Raw genomic sequence first — 7,071 nt, 5'->3', positions numbered from 1 at the left:
CGCCTGTGGGGGGCGCTCTCGGACCACGCCGGGTGGGGCACTCCCAGGCCGCTCCATCAGGGGGCGCGAGACACACATGCCTTCTCGCTCCCGCCGCCGCTGTGACCACTATGGCGGGCCCTCCAGCTGACCAGTCACGCGGGGAAGCGGGACCCTGCCGGGGCGGCCGCCAGCCGAATCTGCGGCCGCCCCGCTCGGCCCCACCCTTCGGGTCGCGTCAGCATGGCCACAGGGCCCGCCCTCCCGCCCGCTGGCGGGGCTCGTTCCCCCAAGGCGAAGCCCCAGAGGGCGCGGCTGTGCTCTCAGTCTCAGGCCTCAGGCCCGGGCTCCGCCCCCGGCGCTGCCCAGGAAGGCGGGCTTTGCGCTGTCGGCGAGCCCGAAGGTCCGCGTCACGTCACGACCCACCGACCCCTCCTTGGGGGACCCTCGCGGGGTTTCCCGGCTCACTTCCCAAGCGGGAGGCGGCGGGGGGTTGGCGGCTCGGGTTGGCTCCCACCAGGCTGCGCGCTGCGGGTGCGCATGCTCTGCGGAGCCCCGCATCCGTCCCGAGTGAACCCTGATAGAGCCATCGCGAGGCGGGCTAAGCGGAGCTCCAGTGGCGCAATCGGTTAGCGCGCGGTACTTATACAGCAGTACATGCAGAGCAATGCCGAGGTTGTGAGTTCGAGCCTCACCTGGAGCACGACCCTTTTGGGTACCCGCTCTCCCCTTTTAATTTCTTAGCGGTAGAAACGGGTGAGTCTGTCTAGCTTTTCTCGGTTCCCGTCTCACTCCTCCGCTTGCACGACCCGTTTGGTCGCAGGCGCACACCCGCCAAAACGCTCGTCACCGCGCGCCCAACAGAACCCTCACCCGAACATTTGAGGGGTTTGCTTTAAGCACTCAATCCGGACATTGCGGACCCGGGTCTTGGGCACCGAGATGGATGTGGGGGCCCTGCCTCTCCAGCAGAATAGGAAACCCCCGATGATCCTCTCGTGCCCGAGCTCCCGGCACCGGAACGAGGCCCGGGGTGCGGGCTGTTGATCACAGCCCAGGGTCTGGTGCTGCGCAGCGCGCTTCGGGTGGAGAGCCCCGAGTGCGTCCACCACTCTCGAGACTGGGGCCGCGGGCGCGGGGTGGGGGCGCAGGTGGAACAGCGCCTCCCGTCCCTTTAATTGGTGTAACTTCAACAGTCATTCGCCCTTGTTTCTGATTTACAGACACCTTACCTAGAGCGCAGGCCCTTCTTAATCAGACAGCCAAGCTTCCCTGGACCGATTTGCAGTTTGGGAATGTACCTTTCTCGCTCCCCAATTTGGGTCCCTTCTCCCCACTGTCATTTTGCAATGGTGGAATTAGCTGGCAGGCCAGAAAGCAGGCGTTTTCTAGAGACACGGGAGTGGTGGGTGATCTGTCATGCATGCCACAAAATCCTGAATTCTGAGGTCCTCCCAGGAGCGGGAATCTGGCTTGCCCTCACCGCCCCCTATCCCCACCCCAAGACGGTGTGGGTGAAGCAGGGTAGAGGTCTCCCTGACCGAGTCTCTCAAAAGAGTGGTTTCAGCTGGGTCCATGGACATGCTACTACTTCAATTAACTCCTGGGATGGAGGAACCCTTCCCCACCTCCCCTCAGTGGTGAGAAGCAAGACCTAGAAAGCTCAGTCCTGGATCAGAACCGGAAGCCTCAACCCAACTGCAATGTGACAAAGTGTGGACATCACTTAAGCCAGCAGCCAGCTCCCCAGGGCCTCCCCAGGGAAGGTTGGTGAATCTTTCTTTACAAATCTAGCCCACGCTGAAGACAAATGTAATATCCACCCATTACTTTAAAGGTTTGCTTAAGTTTTTAAGAAAACAGCTTTATTGAGCTATAACTCATATACCACACAATTCGCCATTTGAAGTGTATAAGTGGATTTCAGTATATTGAGATAGGTGCTTCCTTGCCACAGAAATTTTCGAACATTTTCATCACCTCAGTAAGAAACTGCTGCTAATCTAGTTTCTGTCTCTAAACTCTTCCTGGTTTTCAGATGAACTTACAGAGTATGTAGACTCTTTCTGGTGAGCTTCTTTCTAAATAAGATTGGCTCATATATCATTTCTTTTTATGGCTCACTAATGTTCCATTGTAAAGATTCTTTTCCCTTTTGAACAATGGAGACAAAAATGTTGGCAACTTCAAAAGAAAATGTGCTTAAAACTGTTCTTTTAAAAGAAGTGAATTAAAAAATGTACAAGCATAAAATGACCAGCCTGGCCAAGTGCAATGGGCAGAGGTTACTGCAAAACTGGTTAGCTACTTGAGAGCTGGGCAGAGAGCAGGCGCCCACCCAAAGTGAGTGAGCTGTCACTCTGCCCAACTTTCTGTACATGCAGGAACCCCTCCTACCACCTTCTAGCTCTGATTTGAAAACTGTTAGCATTAGAACCTCATTTTAAAAAAGGCAAGCTATTCCTTCTTTTTTAAAATCAATTCTCATGGTTAGAGCATTCTTCTTCTTAAATATTGTTTCTGTCTCTCAGTTATTGCTGGAATTGTGGTGGTGGTGGGGGTGGTGGAATTACTTTTCTGGTGAAATGGTAGGGAAGCCTGGAAGGGAGGGAGAAAATTACTTGCCCTTTCTGTGTATAATATAGAAATTCCCACGTAGATTATTAGTGGTTCATAAAAAACATTGGCAGATTCATAGTTCAGTATTTTAATGTAATATTGATAGGATTTTTTTTTTTTAGGTTGCATGTATGATAAACATCAAGTAGAAAATTATGGGAAAATGCTCTAAAAGCCATGAACTACTCTACAGATGTAAGGAGGCAGCATTATTATTACAGGCAGGCCTAGTGGATGAGGCCTGTATATAATGCATGGTGGGTTAGATGAAGAGATAGATGAAGAGAATGGACTTGGGAAGTAGATTGAAGTGGTAGCTGAATAGCCACAGATTCCCAGCAACAGAGAGGTCTCACAGCCCCAAGTTGATATTAGGTTTGCAGATGTGTGTGACACAAGCCTTAAGGTGCGCAGATTCTGTAGCAGAGTCAATCCAGAGACAAATGTTTCTGACAAATGACAAGATGCAACTTATTTATTTATTAATTACTTTTTTAAAAAAAAAAGATTTATTTATCTGTGCATACAGAACTGGGGTACAGGCCAGAGGCTCAGGAGCAGTGAGAAGCTTCACCAGAGACAGAGTGGGGAACAGAACAGGCAGATCAACGAAGTACACTGCTGAGGGGAGCAGCAGGTGGGTCAGGAGAGGTCTGCCACGCCATGTGGTCCCCTCCGGGGCAGGCGGGAGTCGAACTCATGCGGAAGCGGCTTTAGATTCTCAGTGCTGTGCTTTAACCCGCTGCGCCACCAGGGAGGGCCATTAAATACTTTTTTTTAACAAACTGGGGTACAGGCCAGAGGTGCAGGGGCTATGAGAGGCTTCACCAGAGACAGAATGGGGAGCAGAACGGGCCGGCTGACTAATGAGGTACACTGCTGAGAGGAGCAGTGGGCAAGACAGGAGAGGTCTGCTGCACCATGCGGATCACCTCTGGGGTGAGGATCGAACACGCACTGAGGTGGCTGTGGCCAGCTTTCAGTGCTGCATCCTAGCCCACCATGCCATCAGGGAGGGCCGACAAGATGCAATTTAATAGAGGTAATTATAAGTCTGTGTTCACTTCAAAGTTCAGTGTGTGGAGGACACCTGACTTGATGGTCATTTGCATGTCAAGGACCTAGGGGTTTCAGATGTGGGCATCAGTTGTCCCAGCTGTGTGACTCACCTGCTAAGAATGTCAACCAATTATTAATGCATTATTATATAATGCATTACATGGTCTGGAACAAATCAAGTCTGCAGACAGATCTTGTTTGGCTTTTAGTACTGACTTGCAAAGTATTTAAAAATTTGCCTACATATTGGAGATTTCACCTAATGCCCAGGTTTCTAGTTTCTGATGGAGCATCTCAAGACTTAGCTCTCCGGGGCCCTGACTGCCACCTGGTGGCATTGGTGCCCCTTTTGGCTGGGCCATTGGCCATGGTCCCACCACTCTGCATTAACTCCCCACACAGAGGTGGGTGCCAGTTGCCACTGATTCCCTGGCTTGCTTTGCTGTTTTCTTGACCCCTGACTCATTTCTCTCCCTTGCACCCTACAGACATTGAGTGCATGTGGCCTCCATGTGGATGAGGCAGGGAACACTGTGTGAACTCTCAGAAACTCTGAGGGCTGTGATCTGTATGAACACCACCCATTTAAACGTCCAACCAAATCCCCAGTTCTCTATTATGGAAAATTTCAAACATACCCTGAAATAGAGGAAAATACTATTTTTAACCTTAGTACATCCATCATGACCCTCAAGAATTGTCACTGTTGTTTCATCTTTCCTTTATCACCTTCTCTGGGACCCTTCTGGAATATTTTTTAAAAGATTTATTTATTTATGCTTACAGAACTGGGTACAGGCCAGAGGTATGGTAGGTGAGAGGATTCGCCAGAGACAGAGTGGGGAGCAGAACAGTTGGATCTACTGAAATAAGCTGCTGAGGGGAGCAGCGGGCAGGTCAGGAATGGTCTGCCGGCCTTGTGGTTCAGCTCCCTGGCCAGGTATCAAACTCGTGCTGTGGTAGCTTCAGAGAACTTCATAGTGTGGTGCTTTAACCTGTTGCGCCAGCAGGGAGAGCCCCCTTTCTGGAAATTTTAATGGAAATCCAAGACAGTTTAATTTACCTTGTAAAAGATTTCAGTAATTTAGAACCAACAGTTAACCACTTAAAAAAATACATAACCATAGCGTCATTACTACACCTAACAAGATAACAATAATGCCTGTACGTCATCTTATCGTTGACGTTCAAATTCCCATACATTTCTGAAGAAATGTAGTTTGTTGGAATCAAGATCCAAATGAGACCCACACATTGCATTTGAGCAACAGAGGTACTGAGACTCAGCTTGGCTGAAGATCTCAGTTTGCAGGGGTGCCCTTAGAGAACCCTGGGCCTAAAGAAAGCCCCTGAAACTCTCCAGGCAGCTGGCCTGTGTCTTTTAGTCCTTGGACACTGTCCTGATGCTTTCAGCTTATGTGTTTCTACTTTATCATTTAGTCTTATGTTTGAGAGCATGTAAAAATCATCTGTTTTATTTAACATTATTCTTATTTTTTTAAGATTTATTTATTTATGCATACAAGAACTAGGGTATAGGCCAAAGGTGTGGAGGGTGAGAGGACCCACCAGAGACAGAGTGGGGAGCAGAACAGACAGACTGACTGAAATACACTGCTGAGGGGGCAGCAGATGAGACAGGAGAGGTCTGCTGTGCCATGTGGGTCACCTCCCTGGCTGGGGATTGAACTGGTGCAGCAATGGCTGTGGAGAGCTTCATAGTGCTGCACTTTAACCCCTTGTGCCGCCAAGAAAGGCCCTATGTAGCATCATTTTTATTGCTTGAATGTTTTTGAATTATTCCTACACTTAAAAATGTTTTAGTTCTGTTCTAAGTCTTTCAGTCATTTCCAAGCTCTTGATATGAGTATATTCTTTCTCTTAACATTTTCATGATACCTTTCCTTATGTCCTTAGTCTTTTCATTAATTTTTGGCTTAGTTTTTTCCTCTTTAGTTGTGTTCTTCCTAATTTACTTTTATCTTAAACTATAAAACCGAATTCTCGGTGTTTCTGTGCTTCCTGCTGACTGAGTAGCTGCCTGGGAGCAGAGGCAGGCTGCTGGGTGGATCCATCTGTGGGAAAGTCTGTGGTGAAGAACTTCTTCTTTTGGTTCCTTGTCTTTCCTCCACCAAGTCTTTGATGCTACAGCCCCTCCCCCACCCCACCCACCAATGACCTAAATGCATTCAGGGGACTAGGTGCTCCCCCCCTTTCCCTTACCAACTGGCTGCCCAGTTGAAATTCCTAGGAACAGGGACCCAGAGAAGAGAGGACTGAAGAGAGCTATATTAGTGGCTTTCAGTATTTGTAAAGCAGCAGGTATATTCAGTGTTGACCTAGAGCAAAAAGCCTGACTTATAACTGGAGTCCGAGGGTGATAATGACAAAGAATTAAGTTTATTTTCAAAATGATGAGTGCTATTGAGGAACCTTGACCAGTGGGTGGGTTGACCAGTGGAGTAGTGTATTCCCTAGCACTGAAAGCAAAGGAGGAAAAGCTGGGATTTTAAAGACAAGAATCTTGCACTGCTGGGAGGTTGTTGACACTTCTAAGATTTTTAGCTCCTATTTTTAGAAAGGTGATCTTGTGCAGTAGATGCTGTTTTTATCTCCCCTTTCTTTGGTAACACACTGGGGCCCTGAGCACAGTGGAGGCACAGGCTTCAGGGGGTCAGCCATCCTACACCACCGCAGGCCACTGGCTGGTTCAGAGATGGACATGTGGCCAGAATGAACTAATGAGAAGCAGGGTCGAGAGAGACAGAGAAGGCAGAGAGAGAGGTCTGAAAGCATCTGAGTCTCTGATTCCTAAGACTTGCTTCACCAATTCTCTTTCTGTGGTTTGTGCACGCTGAAGAAGGTGCTCTTTTGTGTCAGCTATTAGAGTTGTCGCCAAGAGGGGTCTTGGAGAACGCAACTGTCACTGTAGAAAACATCAATTTACATTGATGAGCGCATTTTCAAATTTCTAAATGCTTCCAGAAAGAAAAGACAGCATCTACTTCTGCTTAAATTAAAAATCACTGTGCGCTCTCAAACTGTTAGGCTTCCTGGGGACAGGGTTCATATACACATCCCTGTGTCTTTGTACAAAACCCAGCCGTCTTCGTCAGCACACTCGTCAGCTCCACTGGGGTGATTCACTCAGAGAGAGCACAGCTCTGTATATTTTCCCCTCCCAACCTTCTCCTCCCATAGTCTTATCCAAACCACAACATAGTTATTTCATCCTTTCACTTGCATAAAAATGAAAAGCTTAGGAGCAACCTTCACTGTGCCTCTGTACACACCACTAAGTCTACCCCAGTGGCAAGGCCCGAGTCCCTCTCCAGAACCCTGAGTCTTTGCACTTCTCCCCCATGAAGAGCCTCGCATTTCCTGCTTGGACCCTTACAGGAATCTCTTAACTGG

At 48.7% G+C, this 7,071-nt stretch overlaps 1 non-coding gene across 1 annotated transcript; it reads left to right on the top strand.

Annotated features, from left to right (window-relative positions):
• Positions 1-589: 589 nt before the first annotated feature.
• On the top strand, positions 590-682 carry TRNAI-UAU. Its single transcript is given in 2 exon segments — positions 590-627; positions 647-682. It is a non-coding gene; the product is annotated as a tRNA-Ile (tRNA).
• The last annotated feature ends 6,389 nt before the right edge of the window (positions 683-7,071 follow it).

The sequence above is a fragment of the Condylura cristata genome, unplaced genomic scaffold (assembly GCF_000260355.1).
Source record: "Condylura cristata isolate star-nosed mole 26May11 unplaced genomic scaffold, ConCri1.0 scaffold00020, whole genome shotgun sequence".
Classification (NCBI taxonomy): domain Eukaryota; kingdom Metazoa; phylum Chordata; class Mammalia; order Eulipotyphla; family Talpidae; genus Condylura; species Condylura cristata.
The sequence above is the reverse complement of the archived record's forward strand: the minus strand, read 5'-3'. Positions and strand labels throughout refer to the sequence as shown.